We start from the raw sequence: 24,474 nt of genomic DNA, 5'->3' as shown, positions 1-24,474 counted from the left end.
TAAGTTAAACCTGACTGCTCAGTGCCAAGATACCAGAGGGTGGGCACAGGATAATTTGGATTATGTTTGACTTACCCTGACTAGACTGAGGATCCTTGCTTGGACAGGGGGTAACCTAGCTGCCAACCAAAGACCCCTATTTGTAACATGCAATTATCCATGTAACCGGCAAAGGTGCAAATATCCATGTAACAGGGTTGAAGTCATGCAAAATGCTTGACTACTGTCCAGTGAGATCGCGCTGCCTACGAAATAAAGAGAAAAAGTAGTCCAAAAACCATACGGGAAACATGGAGCCTTGTATGTTTTCAGTAGTTAGCCTGTGCGCGCGAGGCAGGCTAAACACCGGAAAAGGCATGATATATGCATGCCTTTCACTAATGAAATCAAGCAAATTTTAAAAGGCAAGCCCACAAACCAATCAAACTGATGGGCATGACATGGGGGTGGTTACAAGCCAGTAGAGAGATAACAACAGGGACAGAGTGCTTTGCGCTCGACCCTAAAAAAACAGAAACTGTTACTTTGCTCTATTTGTGTTACTGATGAAAATACAGCAAGCAACATCAGTTGAACTTTGACTCTAAGGACTACAGGAAAAGGCATGGTTAAAAGGCGGCGAGCTGTCTAAAATAAATCAGATAACAATTACGACCTCTTAAAGTAAACACATTCCAGTTTTATTTCCAACCGTATACTAATATTAGTGCTCCTATTCCAGGCCTGAAACCTTGCTCATTGGAGGGTCAGCTGTGGTATACCTAGGTTGCTGCCACAATAGAACAGAAAGTTACACTATTAAATGACAGGGTGCAGTAATCATAGGTCGGTGGTGACATCAGCACATTTAGAAGCAGCACCTGTCCTGTCCTTATAGGGCAATTATCGCTGCTCTCCTCATAGGCCTGGTTCGAGAAAATCATATGCAAGTGGGTCAACCATTACACGCCAGCGATATACTCATTATATAATAGATTGTTGAATTCACATGTTAGGCACAGTCATCTCATTCCAGGTGCTCAATCAATCAATCAATCAATCATAGATTTTTAGAGCACAGCTAATCACTTATAGGGTCTCCAGGCATTGTTTGTGGGTGTGCTTCTCAGTCGAACAGCCAGGTTTTGAGGTCCTTCCTGAACTGCTTCAGTGATGTGGTCTGCCTGAGCTTGAGATGCAGGGTGTTCCATGTCTGCGCTGCTAGGTAGAAGAAGGAGCTTCTTCCTACTGTGCTTTGCCAGATCTTGGGAACAGCTGCAAGGGCGAGCTGGGAGGAACAGAGATGTCTGTTGGGTATGTAAAAGACGAGACTGTGGTTGAGGTATTCCGGTCCTATGTTGTGCAGTGCCTTGTAGGTGTTGATCAAGAGTTTGTATGTGATGCGCTTATTGACTTGTGGCCACTGTAGGTCTCTGAGGTGGGAGGAGTTGCGGCTGTGTCAGGGGATGTCCAGGATGAGTCTGGCTGCTGCATTCTAGACTCTTTGTAGTCTTGATTGAAGTTTCTTTGTGATGCTGGCATAGAGTGCATTGCTGTAGTCTAGTTTGCTAGTGACGAGTGCGTGGGTGACTGTCTTTCCTGTGTCATAGGGAATCCACTTGAAAATTATCCGCAGGAGTCTGAGGGTGTGAAAGCATGATGAAGAGACAGTGTTGACTCGGCGAGTCATGGATAGAGAGGAGTCCAGGATGATGCTCAAGTTGTGTGCATGGTTTGTGGGGGTGGCGGTGTATCCCAGAGCAGTGGGCCACAAGGAATTATTCCAGGCAGAAGGGGTGGAGCTGATTATGAGAATCTCTGTCTTGTCTGAGTTGAGTTTGAGGCATCTGGCCTCCATCCAGGCAGCGACTGCTCTCTTATTGTTGTGGAAATTTCTCTTGGCCTTAGCAGAGTCCTAAGACAGGGAGAGGATCAGTTGGGTGTCGTCGCCATAGGAGACTATGTTTAGCCCATGTTGTTTGATGATCTTGGCAATGCAGCTGGGAGGTCGTGGAGGATAAGTGCACCCATGCCTCCACTGTCCAGTATGATGGTATGTCATCAGTGGCTGCTAAGAGTGTGGTTTCAGTGCTGTGGTTGCTCCTGAACCAGGATTGGGATGGGTCTAGGATACAGTGTCTTGAGGAATTCGGTGAGTTGCTGGTTGACGGCCTTTTCTGTTACCTTGGCTGCAAAAGAGAGCGAAGAGATGGGTCTGTAGTCTTCAGGGAAGGTGGTAGTCTCAAAGGATTGGTTGATAGTTCGGCAGAGCTCCGGAGCTATGGTGGCACTTGCCATGTTGAAGGTATGATGAGGGCAGGGACCGTGGGTGCTCCCGAGTGGATGGAGTTCAAGAAGTCTTTGGGTGTCCTCTTTGGTGATCAGGGTCCAGGAGTTCAGTATCTGGTGAGGTGCTAGGTCTGTGGCGGGTTTTGGTTCCTGAAGTCTTCGTAGATGACCTGGGTTTTTCAATGAAAGAAGGTGTTAAGGTTGTTGCAGAGGTATTGGGAGGGAGGGATGGAAGAGGTGTCTGTCTCAGGGATTGTGAACTCATTGACGATGGAGAAGATCCCTTTGCTGTTTTGAATGCTGGTGCTGAGGCGTGCCTGAAAGGCAGCTTTTTTGGCAGCTCTGATGTTCAGTTGGTGCGTGGTGACAGCCTTCTTGTAGGCTGTGCGGTCTTTGGTTGATTTGTTGATCCTCCATTTCCGTTCCAGTTGTCTGCAGGAGCACTTGGATTACTGTAGGTCTGCCGTAAACTAGGTGTTTTGCTGTGTCGATTTTCTCTTCTTTTCCTCAGGGGGGCTACGTTGTCGGCGCAGCTCAATATCCAGCTGCCTTGTGCTGCATTGTATATCAGAATTGTATATCAGGATATCAGGATATTGTCATGATATGGGGAAGGTCAAAATGAAATGAGCCAATCATTGAAACATTTCATAATAAGGGTTTTCTCTCTTCCTAACAATATATGTTGCCCCATTTTCATTCATAGTTAGGTGAGAAAATAAACTGTCTCTCATTGCTCCTGAATGAATGCCTGCTCAAAGAGAACTTCAGACATATCAAATTTGCATTGCTAAATAATGTCTTTACATAAAATTGTGGTATCTTTATAAATCTACATTTTTGCAATTTGTATGCTTTGTGCTCTTTGCCTCAAAATGTGTATTACAATGATGTGAAAGGGGTACATTTTTCCTCAGACTCTTTTGATAGAATTTGGTGGTATCTCCACTTTTGATGTCATACAATGTCCTAGTCGCAAGGCTCTCCCTTCCAATGACTGTGACTTATTCTTAAGATATATAGAATAGGCAAAACCAGTGTTCTTGCTACTTACAAAGCGATGTTTAGCATGCAGAATTATGATCTACACACAAAGAGTGGTTTTCAGCTCGCTTTTGGAGGCTATCAACTGCAGACTTAACATTAATGGGTGTAAAAAACTCCACTTAGAGAAGGGGGCTTGGAGCCAGAGTTGGGGCAAAAGTGCATCTTAGGTACGTCTCAGCATGAGCCCCCAGCCCCCAAGAGGTCCCCTCCTCACACAGTGAGATTTGGGTTGAAGTTGTCAGGTCTGAATTCGTGAACATCTACAAAGTACTAATATGAGAGCATTCACAACACAAATGGAGCCTAATTCACAAAGGAAAACACACTTTTGTGTACGTTTACAATTGTTTGCTATTCATAAAGGTGTTTTATGAGTAGCATCATCACGACTACGGAGTCTCCATAAATAAAAAGAGAAGAGTGTCCTATGTTTTTATGTGCATAGATTCCACAGCTGTAAAGAGACTACTCGTAAAATACATTTGTGAATACCAAAAATCATAAACGTACACAAACGAGTACATTTACAGTTGTGAATCTGGCCCCCAGAATGCATTAACCGCACTGACATGATCATTTCATTAAACTAGGCCTATAGTGTGCAGCTAAAGCAGCAAAGTGGATCGCTCCGTGCAGTCTCCTCAGTTGATAAGTAGAAGAGCTTCCATTTATGAATCTTTACTTACATGAAAGAAAGCATGGAGAATACAAATTAATTATGAACGTGTAATAGTCCGAAACCGTCATAAGATATACATATATGTTGACTACATGCAACTAGGTTTAAAAAGAGGCATACTTTCCCCATCTTTGTGAATATAATTCTAAGGGGAATATTTACAGGCCCCTTGGGCATCCTTGTGCTACCCCAGTGTCATTTTTGATTACGCTAAGAAGGCGTTAAGGAGGCCCCCACCGTGCAATTTTATTTACAAAGTGATGCAATGCATTCATTGTGCCACTTTGTAACCCCTTGCATCATATTATACCTGCACCAGGTATAATATCTGCAATGGTGGGCATTCCCAGGCAGGGATGCCCAAAAAATGGTGCAGTGAAATTTCACTGCGCCATTTGTTCTGTCATTTTTAACGCCTGATGCTCCCATGATAACCTATGGGCCTCCCTGTGTTTTGCTGGACTAGCACCATAATTTATGGCGTTAATCCGGCAAAGCGCCACAATGGATCATAAATGATGACGTTATAGTGCTAAAGTAAATTCAGTTAGGGGGCTCAGGGCAACGCAAGAAAAGTGGTGCATCAGAGCTGATGGACAACTTTCTTGTAAATGTGCCCTATAGATTTAAAATACAGACGTGGTAAGTCATGCAGGTTTAATAACCCATTCTGTATCTTACTATTTATGGGTACCCCCATCTTTTCAAGCTAATGCAGAAGTGTGAGTGTCTGATTGCCTAGAGCAATTAGAGAATGTGCAAGCCATAACGAATATCTGAACGACTCTACAAAGGCTACTTGAATCTTTAGTCAGCAACCAATTGAGAGGAAGATCAATAAAGAGGAAGTTCATTAATTCCTAAAACAATGGGGAGTGAGGGGGCTCTGTGGCGGATCCTCCATTCTATTACCATTTAAAGCACTCTTTCTCTCACGCAGTGCTCCGTTCTCCTGATTTCAAATTCTGGCATAAATCGCTTTAGTAAGGAAATTTAGGGGTACAAAAATAACAGAACAACCAATGTGCCAGCTAGGAAAGAGCGTAGTAATAATCATGATCTGACCTTCTACACTATCTGCACAAAATAATCCACAAATAAATAGCATTTTCTCTAGTGTAATCCCGAGTCACCTTTGTTTACTTGGCCCAAGTAGCGATGTAGGGAATAAACAAACCGAACAGCAAAGCCGGTACAGAAATAAAGAGCCTAAAATAAATCCATATAAACGTTACATATAAACAGACCCAAAATTAACGAAATTAGTATAAACAGGCCAAAAGCGATTGTCTAAAAATCATAAATTAGTGGTAAAGATTCTCCAGTTCAGTCTTCTTGAGAGGATCATGCCCCAAAAACGTTGCTAGATAGAAAAGTAAGATTCTCCAAAATGTTCTACATAGTGCAGAATACAGTGGTGAATCTTTTTTTCGTGAATTTCTCCTAGAGCAATAAATATGCACTTCTGCATAAAATCTTACTCTGTAAACATGTCCACAAGTGCGAAGTCGATGCAATTCTACTTATTCTTACCGTTTGGGATGTCACCAATAGAATGGGAATATTTCCATTAATTTCAAGCCTTGACATTAAAATACACTCATTCTGAAAAAAATTGGAAAAAACTCCTGATTAAAATCTTCCAGCTAACCAACTTTTTTCTGATTTTTGATTACCTTTAAAAAACACTTATTAACTTTATTTTTGTTACATCATTAAATGATTTCGCATTTTTGTTGCTTCATACTGCAATGCTTGCCACACACCTATGTCGTGCGTTATTAGCCTAATTCTTATTAACCTATATGTTCAACTAGCTCACATAATGTCCACTGCAAAGTCAATAACATGAATGAAGCACGCCACTTCCCTTAATGGCAATTGCTATCATGATAAACATCAGGATTCCCAGTGCACACGGTGTAATCAATCCAGAATCAATCAGCATTATGTTCATTAGGCATCTCTGAGGCAGTTTGTCTATGGCTGATCCTTTGACTCAATACATTTTCATCTTTACTTGACACATTGCGCTATGTCAATTAACTAGCTGCATTACGCACGTTGCATGAACTGCACTTATGCCTTTAATGCTAGGTAGATGTCATTCATTTCACAAATCTTTGTGATGATTTTGGAGATGCCAAAATGGCAAGTATAGAAACCAAGTCATAATTTTAGATTTTGCAGGGAAGGGAGAACTTTGAAGGTATATTAGACTCAGATGGTAAATCCAGGCACAAAACCACCAAAATGCAAACTATTTTCACAGTGGTATACTCAGTGTATGCAAAATGGGAAATGACGTGTGCAAACAGTATTTGTGACTGTCTGAGACCTCACACACGGGCTCATCACCAGCAGACCGGATTACGACAACGCACTCTACGCCGGAATCAACAAAAAACTCACCGGCAAATTGCAAAACATTCAGAATGCCGTCGCCAGATTGATCCTCGACATACCCCGACACTGCCACATCTCACAACACCTACACACACTGCACTGGCTCCCCATTGAGAAAAGAATCACTTTCAAAATCCTCACCTACGCACACAATGCCCTCCACAACACTAGACCTGCCTACCTTAACCAGCGACTCAACTTCCACATACCCCACAGGACCCTACGATCAGCCCAGCTCTCTCTCGCAGAAGTACCCAGCATCAGGAAAACCAGAACAGGAAGACGCTCCTTCTCCTACCTCGCCGCCACCACCTGGAACGTCCTACCCATCCACATCAGACAAACCACCTCCCTCCCCAGCTTCACAAAGGAACTGAAGACATGGCTTTTTTAATCCACCTATGGTACACGCTACACTAACCCTCACCCCCCAGCGCCCTGAGACCCTAACGGGTGAGTAGCTGCCGTTTATAAACCCTGACTGATTGATTGATTGATCTACGCACAGTGGTCATATTCTTACACTACATATAGTCATTTACTACCTGGTGGATGTGCTTGGGCCAGTATTGGAGCTACTGTAGTTTGGGCTTGACTATTAATGGGCAATGAGGCCAAACTGCACGCCAACTGGATTTGTCCTGTTTGAAATGTTTTTGAGTTGATCAGATTTTTTTCTCACTCTTTTAAAGTTCTCTTGAAAAATGTCAGGAGCTATCGCTTTTCGTGCCTCAGGGTGGTAGTACCCCCATTTGATGGCGCGTGGAAGAATAGGTGAGGTTTCTCTGCAAAGAAAAAAATATTCCCTTTGAAGACAAAAGTAAAACAAAGACGTGCCTCTGTACAATACACCTGAAGGTTGCCCCTTGAGTATTCACGCAGGAATATTTGTGTGCCTGGAAGTCAACCTACGTTGCAGAGTTCTATGTGCACCGCATATCACCATATGTTTTTGAAAGAACTTTGTGAAGAAGGCCAACATGTTCTGCTAAACTGAATTCTGCTTTTACACTAAGCTTTATAACGGTAAATCAATTTAAACAAAAGGGTCGGGTGTCGTGTTCTGAATGTACTTGTGTGCTTGATGATGGAGAAGGCGCTACTCTATGCAACCTCGTTAAGGTATGTGTGTATCATCAAAAACAGCAAACACGGTTGGCAATACACTTGTAACAATAGATGCTATACCCAACTGGCATTGAGCTGTGACTTCCTCATAGGTAAAACAGTGTGTAACAACTAATTACTCGACATTAAACCGCCTATGGCATGACCTCGACTGTCAGACTACGAGGCCCTTCTTTAAACCCTGACTGACAACTGCTGATGTCAAGTTAAGGTGGATCCAAATCATCTCTAATGGTGACAGGTGGGTTTGCAGTGCCTCCTTTGGTAACGTCTTCCCTCTGCCTCATGTCTTCTATTTTAATGCCTTCTCAAAATACTAAAGAAGAAAAAGCGATGGACAGAACACTTACGTTAATTCCAGCCACTCGGAATTACTTTGAGCCACATTCCAAACCATACTTTTGTTCACTGTGTGACTGAAGAAGGCAACAAGCCATGTGAAAATCATTATTGGTCTCATCTTAAAAGAGACAGTGCAGTTCGAACTGATGTGACTCATCCTCTTCGCATGGCAACACAAGCAAGGCCAGACATGACCTGGTTGGCCCTTATCAGCGAGGTCCAGTTTGAGTTGTATGACACACTGAGCTGAGAGGGCCATGCAGAAGTATTTGCTTCCCAATTAAAGCCACTCATTGAGGAGCCTATTTTCATGATCACTGTGCTCTAGAGGCTGGGACCAACCTTATGCAAATCAAACAATGAAGGCTCATCAGTTCTATGCGAATCACAACATCCTTGCCATAGAGGATGGACAATATCAGGAAATCAGTTTTATTAGGTCTTGCATACTGGCTAAAGCTGTCTGGTTGCAAATGACCTATTGTGGACTTACTAAGAACATCATTGGGTTTACACTTTAACTTTGCTTGGGTTTATTGTTACTATAATGTGCCTGCTTGTTATTTATTGGCTTTCCTTGCCCCATCCTGTTCACCTTGTGGTTGTCTCTCCCCGGAACCAAGTCTATTTACCACCCTTTATTCCACTGATTTGTACACTTCCACTGCTCACTTTTTAAAAACTCAGTTTTTATGATTGCTGTAGCCAAGACCTTCTGATTTTAATACAGTAATATGTATAATATATGTAAGGGGACTTTCAGTTACCTGTTTTCACCCTTTGATCTACTGTTGTATTATTCCCATTTTACATCCTCCCACTACAGCAAACAACATTTGGCAATGGGTCAGTCTATTTGAGCTTTTGATTAATGTTATGAAGAGTGACTGCATTTTGCTCTTTCTTATGGTGGACATCCGCACCCACACGTAACAGTTCCTTTTAGTGTCAGTGTTGCCTGATGTGAAAGTAGGATGCAAGTGAGCACAGGTCACATTTCAGCTTTATCAGTTCCTTTCTCCTTCAAGTGCTATTGTAAATTCCTTTTGAAGTGGATTGCTGCTGTTTCACAGCATACCATATTTGGTTCCTAGACTTGGTTTCACCAATGGTTCTGTAATACATTTTGCCCTGAAAAAAAACTAATTTGGGGATTTAATTTGCAGCATACTTGTGACAGTTTTATTTATTTGGGGTGTAATTTTGGTTTTAGTATCCAATATTTTATACTGTTAACTCTCTTCCTTTCTTTCTTTCTTTCTTTCTGTTTTTCTTTCATTCTCTTTTCTTTCCTTCTTTATTTTTTCTTCTTTTTTCTTTCTTTTTTGCCTTCTTTCCCTATTCTTTCTTTCTATCCTTCTTTCTTTCTTTCTTTCTTTCTTTCTTTCTTTCTTTCTTTCTTTCTTTCTTTCTTTCTTTCTTTCTTTCTTATCTTATCTTCTTCCCTTGCTTTCTTCTTCCTTCCTTTTGCCTTTGTTCCTTCTTCCCTCCTTTCTTCTCCCCATTTCTCCTCTTTTTGCACCCTCCATTCCTTCTTTGCTTTTTGCCTTCCTTCCTTCCTTTCTTGCTCTTCTTCCATCACTTCTAGTCTGCTTGCCCTCCTTTTTAGTCTGCCTTCTTTTCTTTTTTGGTCTGTCTACCTTTTCTCCTTCATTCTTTTGTTTCTCACAGGTGAGGCTAGCAGCCAGTGCCAGAGCAATGGCTTTTTTTAGGTCTGTATTAGCCATGACCTTCTGATTTATCAAAAGTAAATACACCAAAGTTACTTATAAGGGTTTCCAGACAGACTTGATACATTAGTCTGTGACTGTGTCATTCACATTAAATTCCAGCCACTCCAGCATGCATAATGGGGTAATGTTAGCAAACGTCAACCATTGTCTTACTTCACTATGAGCTATGGCCTGCTGGCTTTTCACAAGGAGCACATCCACAATCAAGGTAGTTCCCTTCAGTGCCAGGTCTACCATGGTAATGTGTACTTTTTTTTTAATCCGAAAAACTCTTTTGCCTTTAGCCAATTTTTTCTTAGATTTCATTAGCACCCGGCAGTCTCCCAGAAATAAAGTTTTCCAAAAACCATGACACAAAAAAACAGAATTGGTAAAAGGCTGGGCTCCAATACCAAACCTATTGGCTTTGTCAATGCTTGTTCTTTTTGAATAAGCACTCTATGAGAGTGCATGTGTTTTCCAGATTTCTCCCCTTTTCCCTGCCAAACCTCCTGCTTCCATGTGCCATGTTGCACTGTGCTTTGAGTGCTTCAACCCTCATAAAAGAAGCACCCAGCCCCTGCACTCCATGTTGCTCTCTGCCTTGTGTGTTTCCCTCTGAAAACCCTCCTGCCTTAGTGCCCCATGTTGTTATCTTCATCATGTGCTTCTCCCATCAGAATTAGCCTGCCCATGCTCCATGTTGTTCTCTCCATGGTGGGCTTCCCCAACTCCTCCACACTCCTATTGCTTCCTCCCTCGTGTTTCCGCCACCATCAAAACATCACCCTCATGTTGCTCTCTCTCTTCTATGATTTCCTTCTACAATCCACACTCCACGTAGCTCTCTTCCCGTGTGCTTCCCCTGAAAACATTTGTTCCTCACTCTATTTTGCCATCATTGTCCTGGGTTACCCTCATCCAAATCCACCATCTCCCTTGCTTTGCTTCTTCCCTTGTGCTTCCACTGCCCCCATGATCCTTGTTGATCTCATCTAGAAACCCACACCCCAGCAATCTGTGTGGCTCTCTCCATTGTGTGCATTGTCCATGCAACCACCCCAGTCCCCCCCAACAGAATTGGTAAAGTCAATAGGTCCAAAAGGTGAGACCTCTCGACTTTGCCAATGCTTGATGAGGTGATGTTTCTGAGAACAGTTGGCAATAGGTGCATAGCATATCAAAACCCATTTTGCATTCCAAAAGGAGCACTTCGTGAGCCTTGCATGTGACATCAGTGCAAAGCAATTAGTCCTTTCGGAAAATAAAGATATGTGAACTTCCTCCAATCTCCTCGCCTGTAGTCCATTGCTTATAATAACACTGAAGTCCTATTCTTCTAGTGGTGCTAAGGTGTCACTATGACAAAAATAAATTGCACATTACAAAACACTAATTCATTCTTTCAAGTTGATATGGAATACTCACACCTCTATCTGGGGTTCTTATTCTCAGACATTTTAGTTCCACACATGTACCATCCCTGTTTTGTTTTTTTCTGACAATTGAGCACATACTATTCTGAATATAACCTCTGACAAAGAATAAGGGGCATATTTACACGTCCATAGTGCCGTCTTAGCATCATTATTTTTTAACGCTAAGGCGGTACTAACTAGTCCCACACCCTGCCCCATATTTACAAAGCGGTGCAATTCAAACATTGCGCCACTTTGTAACCCCTAACGTCACATTATACCTGCGCCAGGTATAATAAATGCAAGGGGGCGTTCCCCTGCAGGGAGGCCCAAAAAGATAGAGCAGTGAAATTTCACTGAGCCATACTAGCGTCAATATTTTAACGCCTGCTCAGGGCCAGCATTAAAGTGACACTAGTGCATTTCTATATGGGCCTCCCTCTGCTTTGCTGGACTAGCGCCAACATTTTTGTTCAAAATTCTGATGCTACTGTCCTAACGTGCACCATAGTGCGCTGTATTGTAGGGGGGCACAGGGCGACGAAAGGAAACTGGTACATCGAAGCCATTGCACCAGTTCCTTGTAAATATGCCCCTAAATCTCCTGCCTTCGAAATGCATGAGGAGCCCATAGGCAACATAGACAATTCTAGGACTTTAGTCTCGTCAGCAAGTGCGCCTGGGACTGGAGCGTGCTCAAAGGTCAGAGGGCGGTCAGCTCAAGCGGCGTCCAGCAGCTCGGAGATGGCGGAAAGGGCTCCTCAGTTGGCTAATGTCTAGTTCAACTGACCTCGTTGACAAAGATAGAAGGGAGCGGGAAAACTGATGAAACGGGAAAGGGAAGAAAAAACTAGAGCAGAAAAACAACGGTTTCCTCTGTGCCTTTACTATGTCTATTTATAATCTAAACTTAAAAAAATGCGATGCGTTTTTTTTATTTTTTACTGCAATTTCACAATTGATATTTGCGTAGCTTGTAGGGCATGTTTTGAGAAAACTGAGAATGTAACCAACAACACTCTTTGTCTGCGGCAATTTCATGTACTTAGTGGTAGAACACGGAAAAATACAGAACAGTTTGTACCCTAAGGGCTGTGGAAATCAATAACACCCAACAGGGCCTGCAGTAATTGCCGCACGCCCCCGGTGTGATGCAGGACAACTGGAAAATGGTGCTTTACTCCTTAACACATCCACCGAAGATCACTGAGAGGCAGCCCTGGAAATAAGCTCTAACATAAAAAACACAGACACACATCTCATGATTCTTTGGGTAGCTTTTATTAAAACTTCAGCAAAGCACAGTACATCGTTCAGTCATTTTCGAGCTTTGTGAAAGCAAGCACACAGAGCATCATGTGTAAGACTGCGGTAATGATGTACATTGCAGATTTGGAACCAGGACAGTAAAACACACAGGCCCTTAGTACACATAAAACAGACAAACAGACTCTCTCTCTCTCTCTCTCTCTCTCAGACACACACACACACTCACACTCACTCTCTAATTGTTGTAAACTAGACGCCCTAATATATAATCGACCAAAAACTGCAAAATGAAATCCAATCAAATTACTGAATGAAGACCACAAAAAATGGTATTCCATTATAAAACTGAGTCTAGAATATAGTGCTATCAGAAAATTGTGACCAAAATATTGAGAAGGTAAGTGCATGTAGGTATTGATGCGCTATTCTTAATTCCACATCTAGGTACCTTGAAGGTAAACATTGAAGCTACATAAATGTAGAGTTAAGCGCAGTAAATTAATATTTTGATGTGTATTTTAAAGATCGAGGTCAGAAAATATTAGTGCAGGCACATATTTTGCAAATAAAGGGGTCACATCACTTATAAATTAGCTGTGATTTATGAGACCGAGGGATTAATTCAAGTTCCATTGCTGATCAGCACTTTCAAGATAAAATATTTCCACTTCCACAATTATGTTTTTTTCCTTGTATAATTCCTAATCAATGAACTTGAAATCAAGAATAGTCTGCAGTATGGAAGGTTCACATCTGATTACCACTGATTTTCCCTCTTTCTGACCCTGTGCAAATTTCACAATAGAATACGCAAGCAGGATTACAACGAATGGTTAATCGGCTTGCTGAGTATATGAAGAAGAACCTGCTCAAGATCAATCTTAAGACAAAAGTAAGCTCCTTAAACTGGCACATCATTAAGCAGGGCGCATGGCTGCTAAAAGGGTCTCTGATAGAAGAAACAACATATATATATCTGAGTGTGAAGTTTGATTCGAAGGCTTCCCATATCTCACAAAAGAAAGCTAATAAAGGGTAAGAAATTGCTCTAAACTTTGCTTTCCTAACCCTAGCCAAAGCATGTTGGGACATAACCTTAGGCCAGTTATTATGGTGATCAAATCAATACTGACCATAACTCTATTGCATGGAAGCAAGATAATATGAGGCCATGATGCAAACCTCCTGGATACATTCATAATACAGACCTATAAACAATTCTTTCGACCTCCCAAGATCTGCATCTCCTGCTAAAATTAGACTTGCATTTTCCCTAGCAAAGCAAGCCTTAATCAGACAAGGGGCCTTCTTAAAGTGTTGCCACAAAGTGAGGCACGCCCCTAAAGACACTATTGCTTCTTATGTATGGACTGAGATAAATCTGCAAAGAGGGGAAGGATGTTACAAAAAGAATTTGAAGATTGCTATTGAAAGTCTGGGCCTTGTGATCTATGGCGAATGTATATAAGTGAAGACGTTTTTTATAAAACATTTAAAAAATGCATGTGACTGAAAAGGCAGCTTGCGGACAAAATGGCTTTAGCCAGGTGAGTACTCGGTGGCTGGCACTAAACTCCTACGAGACCCACCATGAGTAACCTCATTTTGAGGTAGCTTACTCTGTTAACATTATGAGGAAATTCATGGCAATGAGATTAGGGCTGCTTCCCATTCTGGAAAATATATCTAAATGGCAGGATGAGGGTCAGTTCGAGGAGAAGAGGTGTCGAAGGAAAGATAGCTGCATGTCCTCCGCCTTGGTGTGCACTTACTTGTTCACCGGAGGGCCTTGCTGAGCACCAAATTAATCTCTTTAGGAATAAGAACCTGCAGGACTGCGATTATAGAGTCCCTAAACCCTCGAAACTTCATGTTGAACATCTGGCTAGTACAGTTTTTGGATATTTTCAAAAACTTGATAAAGGCAAAGGAACTTCCCAAACAGGGCTACTGAACTGTTCAAGACAGGAATGACTCAAACGGAGTGGTGCTGGTCTGCCAGATGGCCTCCCCCGGCTGCTAGAGAGTGCACGATGCATGAGAGTGGGTGAAGTTTTGCACCTTCTATCATGGCTGGCGAGGTCAAAAGAGTCCCCGGGAAATTCCAAAACAATGACTTTGAGATCACATAGAATGAAGGATCATGATGCTTGATATTGGTATTTTTTTGCTTTATGTCCGGATCTTGAAGTATAAAAAGATATGGGTCTGACAGGGTCCAGGCTGGGGAACTTGCAGCTCTTTGTACATTTTGAGAGTATTAACATTGTTCCATTGCATTGTGCACTTTACTGTACAGCCTACCTGTGGCTATATTTTGAGTGATGTTGCCACTTAGTGGTGTTGTGGCACGGTATCTACTATTTTCTGTATATTAGGGGAGATTTGCCATCACTGTGGTATGCATTTCCCCACCCTGAGACAAGTCGCAATGGTATCTATGCCTTTTGCTTATAGCCGGCTGCTGTGCTCTGACTGATGCACTTTAGTCTGCAGTCTAGCCTGATTATTTTAGATAACATTGTTTTACATCTTGATTATGAAATTTAAAAGGATACAGGTCTGTTGTTCGCACTAGAGAAATGGTAGCACTTTGCACTTTCTGCGGGTATTAATATTGCCCTATTGTATCATGTACTTAGTTCCTCAATCCTCTCATGGCAATATCTCAGGTGATGTTGCTGTTTTTGTGGGGTTGTGAGAAAAAGTCCTCGTGCAGATTCTGCCAGAAAGCCATTCCTGAGAAACATCCATTTGCAGTTCTGGGTGTCTCTCAGGACCAAGAGCGACACAAACTGTTGCAAAAAGCAAAACTGCAATTTAACTTTAGCAAGAGAGGAAAAATGGCAGGAATGGCACAGCTGACTCGAGTCCACAGTTCTGTGCAACAAAATAAAAAAGCTGTGAGTAACTGGCCAAATCAACCCTCAAAGGCTTCCTATCTACAGCAGCCCATTCAAAAGTCATTGACAACTGGCATAATAAAAAGAACCAACATTGTATGAAAAATAAATACGTCTTTATAGCATTCTTTCTAAGACTATTGAAGCAGGCATTTTTGGTACCGGGACAAAAGCGTCAAGAGACAAGCGAAGAACACAGTGTCACATGATGAGTTAAGAGGTTAATATCCACAGGTTGTTGACAAAAAATGTTACACGTTGATACAATGGGAACTGTGCAAAACAAGACACATTATTTAGTTGTCTCGCCATTAAAGATGCTGTAAGTCCCTCCCACCGGGAGAACCCTAATTATATGCTAACATACTCGGCAACGGAGTCCAAGAATGATACAGTGACATAAACAAAACAGCACAATTCATCACTCTTCTTCCCGGCCAATATCAGAACGTCTCACCAAATCGTATTGTTGATCTGGAGAAAGAGAAGGAATTTCCACAGAAAGATCTCAAATTGGATGAGTTCTATTAGTCCTCACCCAGCCAGGACTGGCCAATCATTAGCACAGACCTGTGAGTTTTGTAAAAATCAGACTTCCTTAGTTACTTAGACAGGAGAATGATAGCATATTTCTTGTGTGACACGTATCACTTCTGTGAAGGGGCCCTTGCCAACAGAGAAATGGGAGAGAGTAGGAGAATTTTTCAAGAGCACCTTCTGTTCTGTGCTATTATATCTGTAGATTTACCACCGTGCACCCAGACTGCTCTAGTAGGGAAATAAATACACCCTACTACATGGGCATTTAAATGACTCTGAGTCCCTAGCTCTGATTGGTTTTGCCAGTGCTAAGCACTGGTAACAAGTGAATCTACATAAACTCATTCCACTTCCTGTGACTCCACAGTCAGTGGCCCACAGGATAAACTGTGGCACTTAGAGAAAAAGGGAGACCAGTTCTTTGCAATTGAGCGTGACGCTTTCATGGCACCTGTAATCACACACTCCCCACCAATTCACCTGTAACTGTCAGCTGGCATGGTGACTTGTTATGATGTTATGATGTTCCAATTGTGTTGTGTTTCAAAAAATAAAACAACTGCTTATAATGGAAAGCTACCTAAGAAGAGGAGGTGGACAGATATACGAGCAGATATACGAGCAAACATATGTCGAAATAATTTACATCAGTGTACATGGAAGAGGATCCAGTACAGTTGTAAGACTTCATACATGATCAAACTGTATAAGATGACAATTTAATGACCAACATTAATTGTATATACAGGGGCGTAACACAGGCCAATGCAGCCTTTGCGGCGGGGGCGGGGGGGGGCGTTGCCAACACTTCAAGGAGCCACTCAACCTTCCAGTGGCCCCCCATGCAGCCCAAGGTCACTGAATATCTGTGAGATATGGTAGGACCCCATCATTTTGCATTACTCCACTGTGTATATAAATGCATTCACTGCATTGTTCGAAAAAATAAGAAAATTATATGCTAGTTGCATCTACAAAATTAAAAGCAGATAAACTATTTTGAATGTTCAAATGACATTCTATAAGGTATCATGCCCACTCTATGGTTAATCATTTGTAGTTCTGTCTTTTTGAAATACGGGAAAGTCTGATGGATTACACCTTTCTAATGCTCACCATCACTTAGATGGCCAACCATTAACACAAAGTTGATCTTATTCCCCCTAAGTCTTTCCTCTATTTTCTTTCATCCTCTCGATGTAAATGGGTAATGCATTCCCCCTTTACATGTTTGCTCCCACAATGCTCAGCGGTGGACAGGAAACTAAAATCAATCCGGCAAAAATATACAAACTAGGCCCACCCTTGAGAAAGCCATGATTAGAATTGAGCTATGAAGGCATGTGTGAATAATAGTATCCTGCTTTGATTACAGACCCTTAGCCTGCAGCCCTGTCTAGAGGTGTACGAAATTCACGTGATATGTTTTCGTTGAATTCCATGAAACTTTGGGAAAATCACTGAAAATTACACCTAATTATGTGTAATGTGACTATGGCATTTTGGACTATATTTTAGTGTGAAATATATAACTGCAGCTACTTTGGATTAGAGGATGCTTTTCACACTTTAAAATAGCAAAAAAAGCACACCTGAGGCGAAAAACAGAAGCTTGCATTCTGATTATTTGCTCTCCTGTGTTATAATTTTGCCACAAATGTGGCACACTTAAGAGATGTGGCGTGATTTCGCGAATTTCAATTTAACATACGTAACAGTAAATTCCCTAAATTATGCAAATGACACCACCATAATTAACATTTCGCCCGGGCCTATAACCTACCCAGGAAAATGCCAGTGGCAGAAGGCCCAGTCCACCTCTGACAACATGGAATAAGCTGTGTGATAAAGCAATAATGCCGAAGTTCTTCCTCATGCTTTAATTTTGTTAAGTGGGTGGTGATGCCTCCATAGTATGAGGAACATCTCATCCGGCCCCTCGCAAAATGTCAATTATGCTGGCACAAATCACATAATTACCAACTTTTGACATTCAGTGGCATTTTTTATAAGTTTTTGGCACTGGGTAGTGCTGTAAGCCTTCTTGCTGTGCTTCCCTGCGTCTAGAGAAAAGGGCAGAAATGCACTGTGGCCCATATTTATACTTTTTGACGCAAAACTGCGCTAACGCAGTTTTGCGTAAAAAAAATTAGCGCCGGCTAACGCCATTCTGAAGCGCCATGCGGGCGCCGTATTTATTGAATGACGTTAGCCGGCGTTAGCCGCCGGCGCCGTCTGGTGTGCGTTAAAAAAAACGACGTACACCAGGCAGCGCCGGCGTAGGGGAAAATGGAGCTTGGGCGTCAAGATATGGGGCAAGTCAGGTTGAGGCAATTTTTTCGCCTCAACCCGATTTGCGCCATTTTTTTTTCACTCCCTACCCCCATAGAAATGACTCCTGTCTTAGCAAAGACAGGAGTCATGCCCCCTTGCCCAATGGCCATGCCCAGGGGACTTCTGTCCCCTGGCATGGTCATTGGGCATAGTGGCATGTAGGGGGGCACAAATCAGGCCCCCCAATGCCACAAAAAAAAACAAAAAAAAAAACACTTACCTGAACTTACCTTAATGTCCCTGGGATGGGTCCCTCCAGCCTTGGGTGTCCTCCTGGGGTGGGCAAGGGTGACAGGGGGTGTCCCTGGGGGCATGGGAGGGCACCTCTGGGCTCCTTCGGAGCCCACAGGTCCCTTAACGCCTGCCTTTTGCAGGCGCTAAAAAACGGCGCAAAAGCGGCCGTACGTCATTTTTTTTTACCCGCCCACTCCCGGGCGTGAATTTTGCCCGGGAGTATAAATCCGACGCACATGCCTCGGAGTCGATTTTTTAGACGTGAACGCCTACCTTGCATCTCATTAACGCAAAGAAGGTGTCCACTCTAAAAAATTACGCAAACTCCATGGACTTTGGTGCTAGACGCATCTAACGCCAAAGTATAAATATGGAGTTAGTTTTGCGTCGAAATTGCGTTAAAAAAAACGACGCAATTCCGGCGCAAACGGAGTATAAATATGCCCCTGTATATTTCAGATATGGTGCATTCCTGACCTTTTGTCCGGCACTTGGGCAAAATGGGCTGCTATGCACCAATGCAGGCACCCTGGCACCATGGTGCATGGGTGTCTGTGTTGCAGTGATTATTGTTTTTGTGCAGAAAGGGGCAACTCCTGCATAACAAAAATCATGAGAGGTGATTTCCTCCTTCTAACTGTGCTGCAGAATGCGTTGGTAAAAAATCCTGTTGTGCGTCACCAGAATAATGTGAATAGGAAAAACTCTAGCAGCTCTTGTGGGTTACAATATTTTTAGTATTTATTTTATTTTAGCACTAATCATGTCCTCGCATCAGTTTTGGTTGAAAGGGTGCACTTCACTCTACAAAATAGCGTAAACTGACATATTGATGTTTTGCATAGTTTTGAATAATTTATATTGCACGAAATTATGCAAAATGAATTTATGAGAATTGCGCACACTCCTACTCTCATCCTGTGGAACAATCCCTGTTTCCAGTGCTTTTCAACAACCTCCAAGTGACAAATTAGATATATTCTCCCTCATGCACCAAGTCAAATTACATTTTCTGACAATGGCCACCATTGTTATATCCCAGCTCGTATAAAACTGCGGGCCGTATTTATACTCCGTTTGCGCCGAATTTGCGTCGTTTTTTTCGACGCAAATTCGACGCTAAACTAACGCCAACTAACGCCATATTTATACTATGGCGTTAGAGGCGAATAGCGCCAAAGTTCCCGGAATGTGCGTCATTTTTTAGCGTGAACCCCTTCCTTGCGTTAATGATATGCAAGGGAGGCGTTCCCGTCTAAAAAATGACTCCCAGGCCTTTACGTGGTATTTATACTCCCGGGCAAAAGAGACGCCCGGGAGTGGGCGTGGCTAAAAACGGCGCATTTGCGCCGCTTTTTAACGCCTGGGTCAGGCATGGCGTTAAGGGACAAGTGGGCTCAAAATGAGCCCAGAGTGCCCTCCCCTGCCCCCAGGGACCCCCCCTGCCACCCTTGCCCACCCCAGGAGGACACCCAAGGCTGGAGGGACCCACCCCAGGGACATTCAGGTAAGTATTTTTTTATTTTTTTTAAATAATTTTTTTTGGCATAGGGGGGCCTGATTTGTGCCCCCCTACATGCCACTATGCCCAATGACCATGCCCAGGGGACAGAAGTCCCCTGGGCATGGCCATTGGGCAAGGGGGCATGACTCCTATCTTTACAATGATAGGAGTCATGTTGATGGGGGATGGGCGTCGAAAATAAATGGCGCAAGTCGGGTTACGACGATTTTTTCGACGTAACCTGACTTGCCCCATTTTAAGACGCCCATGCGCCATTTTCCCCCTACGCCGGCGCTGCCTGGTGTACGTGGTTTTTCTCGCGCACACCAGGCAGCGCCGGTCTGCTTGCGCCGGCTAACGCCATTCAATAAATACGGCGCCCGCATGGCGCTTCAGAATGGCGTTAGCCGGCGCAAAACTTTTTGACGCTAAACTGCGTTAGCGCAGTTTAGCGTCAAAAAGTATAAATATGGGCCTGCATATCTTCTGTGTTTTTTCCTGCAACTTTGAAACGCTAATGTGTCTTGGTCTTGCTTTTAATTCGACTTTGGGAAATCATTCTAGCGTTTTATGCACGTGAAAGTCAAGTCTGCTTCACAACGGCTGCCTACGCTGTGTTGTTCAAGCCAATTGGGTGGACACGCTGCGTTCAAAGAGAAAAAAAACTGGCTATCAGAGTAACATATGGAATGGCTGCAGTGCTCCACAACCTAATGCGATTCAACAAGGATCATTAAAGCTGACTCCAGCCCATGCTGCTAGAATCATTGCTTCTTGGCATGTGAGTGACATCATCCGTACCGAAGCACAGAGGGATTTTCAGCACTGCTTCATTTGTCTAATCAATAATGTTATTTTTGAGCTACGGCCCTATTGGCATTTGACACTTCTGCATGGCTTGCTGTGTGCCCCCGGTGTGAGTGGTACAGGGACCATCCACAGCTGCTTTGTGATTTTGATCAGCCTCTGGGAAGTTATGATTGACCAACAAATATCCTTTTTCAAGCCCCATGCATTGTTTTTATTAGCATCCACAGACAATGTAGCTGTCCACAACGAAGTAAAACATACTAAGCAATTGATGGACCACAACCGAAGTCTGGCAACAAAAATAAAATGCTGCATATCAAATGAATCTAGAAAAAGAGTTCTAACATTATAAAAAGAATAGTGAAAGTCCAAAAAAGCCAAAAAAGCTGAACCACACTGGGCATATTTAAGAGCCCCTCGCGTCTCCTTGCACCACATTGCGTATTCTTTTTTTTTGCTCAAATGTGGCCCAACAAGGCCAAAAAGCTGCACCATATTTACAAAGTGGTGCAATGCCTGCATTGCACCACTTTGTAACCCTTTGCGCTACATTATGCCTGTGCCAGGCATAATGTATGCAAAGGGGGCGTTTCCCTGTTAAGGGGGGGGCAAAAAAATGGTGGAAGGAAATCTAAGAGATTTCTTTCCACCATTTTTTTCAGCACTTTTAATGCCTGCTTAAAAACCCTCTGGATCATTTGACAATCTGAATTGCAAGTCCATGATATTGCTTGAACTGGGACTGAAACCCAGGCAATTATTGTGTAGAACTGTGTCATGAGGAGGGTTATAACCCCTTCATGGATCTGCAGTTGGGATTCAATCCTATGATCTAGAAGGGTTGTATACAGTGTTGTTGTTTATGAAATGGACATTCGTTGGAATTGTTGTACATTTTTTTTAACTTCCTGAATCCTGTTGGGTAATATATTGTATTTTAACAGTACTGAGTTGTCTTATTCATTAATTGAAGACTGGATCATATTTACGCATACTACATCTAAATAATTCCTCTAGGAGCATTTTAAGTGAGACATTGTCTGTACCCAGTTCCTAAGGAAATACTGGGTTGCCTCTAAGTGTGTTCACTTTAAAATGATGGCATTTTCTTACTTTAATAATTCTGTGCCTCAGTCAGTCTCTGAATACATGTCTGGGCTTAGGTGACAGCTACATTTGTGTATTCTCTCCAGACAGCCACATTCAAGAAGGGTTGGGTGTAACAGGGGATATATCTGCATTCATTTGCATTCTGATAGTCTTCCCGGGCAGGGAGAGAGAGAGATAGTTCGCACTTACTTCTGAATAGTTTGTGGCCTGTCCTCACGCAAAGGGCTGATTACACCCTACTAGTAGTCAAGAGCCAGGGCTTGGTTGAAAGGGATCCTTGTGCACTTCAGAGAATTCTTTTGAAGTTACACCTACATCAAATACCTTTTTAGATATAAGTACTGGGCCTCTGACACCATATACTCAGAAGATTACTGGACTGAGGACATTCTACCAGGGAGAAGAACCCCTGTGCTGTCAGGAGGAATTGCCACTTTGCGGTTTGCTCTGCTGTGTTGGCCTGCTGCCTGCTACTTCTTGTCTGGGAGTGAGAAGACTGGATCCAACTCTCTACATTCTGCACTCTAAAGTATCTCCAAGGGCCTGACTGAGCTTGCCTCCTGTTTGGAAGTCTCAGGGTTATCAAAGGCTTGACTTGCATCTTGCTACCAGCACCTGAGCTCCTCTGGTGTGAGTCCTGCTCTGTCAAGTGGTCCAAATCCAGTCCTTGGCCCATTGGAGGTGAGTGTGGTGCTGCAATACAGGAACTGACACAACAACACTGGCGCGTCACTTGGAACAGACGCATCCCACCAAAGAAACACCACTTTGCCACTGCCTGCAGTGAAGCCACAGACACCGCTTGTGACTGTGTGATGCAACAACCACATTGGAACCAGTATTTATCCAGTACTTATCACTTCTGGACATTGAAACATCAATGACATTGCCTGATCAGAAAACAACGCATCACCTGCAAGTGCGACGCACCCCCTCCTCTGGATCAAAGCATAGTCACCAAGCATTGACACAACAAAGGTACTGTTAGCAGGTCTGCATGACTCCTTTATCCAGCCCACGCTCCATCGCTGTAGGACTGCACTTTGGGGTTTTCCCCAATCCAGTGTGACCAGATAGCTCCTATTGTCTTATAAGCCCTGCATTTTGAGTTAATCTTTGAAAATTCATAACTTGATTTATATATCTTGGGTTTTGTCATTTTTGGTCTTAATTGACTCAAAAATATTGGCTATTTTTCTAAACTGGTGTGGAGTCTTTTTGAAGTGTTTTCACTGTGTCACTGTGCAAGTGCAAAAATACTTTACACAGTTCCTCTTTAATTTAGCCTGAGTGCTCTGTGGCAAGCTACCCAAGGGTGAGCACAGATAATTTTAGTGTGTATCTTACTTTCCCTGACTATAATTTTGGTCACTACTTGGACAGAGTGCAAACCTCTGCCAACTACAGGCCCAATTTCTAACACTGAGCAAGTTGTGCCCCTTTTTAAATGACTAGGCAATGTTAGTGACTACCTAGATCTATGTCTACTGTGAACAACACTATCAATGGGTAGGTTACAAATTAAAATATTGAGCACAAAAATATCTTAGTCAGAATATTGACTGCCAAAATACCATGAAGGAAAGTTTATATAGGGTTAAGTTTAGGTGCACTATTCATAAATGCACTTCTATGTGCCTTGAAAATATATATTTTAGCAAGGTGCATAGTCTATAGGCTTTTGCGCAATATACATACCCTATGCATTACATGGCACATAATAGGAGAACATTCCGAACAGCTGATCCTAGACCTGCAAATGACCTTTTCTGGGCTTCATTCCAAAGGGGATAGGACACAAAGTTCATCAGTGATTATGCAGCCCAACAGTTACACATAAAACTAAACTTAAGTGCCATTCTCCTCAATTTATATGAAAGCAGAGATATGAAGAAAAACTGCCATTTGTACACCTGCTGTGAAAGACCAACCTAGAGAAAAATTAAATCATTTCTCATTTTGAGGAATGGTTGATCTTTGGGCCCAGAGGCATAAATTCCCTGGATTCTTTTTTTTAACAGCGTGGGGACTTCTTCCTTCAGCAGGATAATATTGCTTGCCTTTTCAAAGTTTAGCCTGCATCCCCACTACTAGGCAATGTTTTAGCAAGTGTTTGGGATGAGACTCAGGAATAGGTGTAATTTATGTTCTACTTCAGCATTTCTTGCAGAAAAAACCGACACAGTTCTATTTCTACTTCATAGCAGATAATTTGAAACAACAGCTTCTGCATGACTAGTCATTCTCATTTTTTCAAATACACAAGAGAAATATTCTATGCTTTTTATCGGGCCAAAACTTTTCAATATATTGTCTAAATGATCTTCCTATCTCCATGCTACTTAAATACTAAGCAACAGCACAATATATTCATAACAACCTCTTCAGTATCAAAAGGAAATAACACAAGGGCCTTTTCACATAAAATGAGCACTGAGAGCTCTACATTTAGAGTCAGTCTGATACTTTTGGGTTGATTGGTGTCTTAAGTTACTGAAGAGTGTGTAAAGCACCATGTTACCATCTTAGAGAGGGCTAAAAGGTAGTTTTCCATAGCAATTTTAAAGTAATGTGATTGTTTGGCTGGAAATGTAGCAGCATTTGTTGACATAGCTAAAGAAAATAATATAGTCATATATACAAAGCACCTTAACAACAAATTTAAATTAGAATGTAATACAACTAATACAACACTATACAACAAATCCACATTCTATTAAAACAAAATAAAAAATCTTCAGCATAAAAAACAGAACACATCACCTGCACA

General features: G+C 42.4%; 1 protein-coding gene across 7 annotated transcripts in view; it reads right to left on the bottom strand.

Moving 5' to 3' along the window:
* LINGO2 (leucine rich repeat and Ig domain containing 2) overlaps nucleotides 1-24,474 on the bottom strand; it is a 3,618,115-nt gene that overhangs the window by 914,592 nt on the left and 2,679,049 nt on the right. For 3 of the 7 annotated variants that reach the window (XM_069240567.1, XM_069240575.1, XM_069240585.1), the window contains one exon: nucleotides 5,528-5,599. The exons of the other annotated variants lie outside the window; for them this stretch is intronic. The gene's annotated coding sequence lies outside the window, so the exon portion shown is untranslated. The remainder of the gene's footprint in view (nucleotides 1-5,527; nucleotides 5,600-24,474) is intronic. 7 annotated transcript variants of the gene reach the window in all.

The sequence above is a fragment of the Pleurodeles waltl genome, chromosome 1_2 (genome assembly GCF_031143425.1).
Source record: "Pleurodeles waltl isolate 20211129_DDA chromosome 1_2, aPleWal1.hap1.20221129, whole genome shotgun sequence".
In the NCBI taxonomy this organism is placed as follows: Eukaryota; Metazoa; Chordata; class Amphibia; order Caudata; family Salamandridae; genus Pleurodeles; species Pleurodeles waltl.
This window is presented reverse-complemented; position numbering and strand designations above follow the sequence as displayed.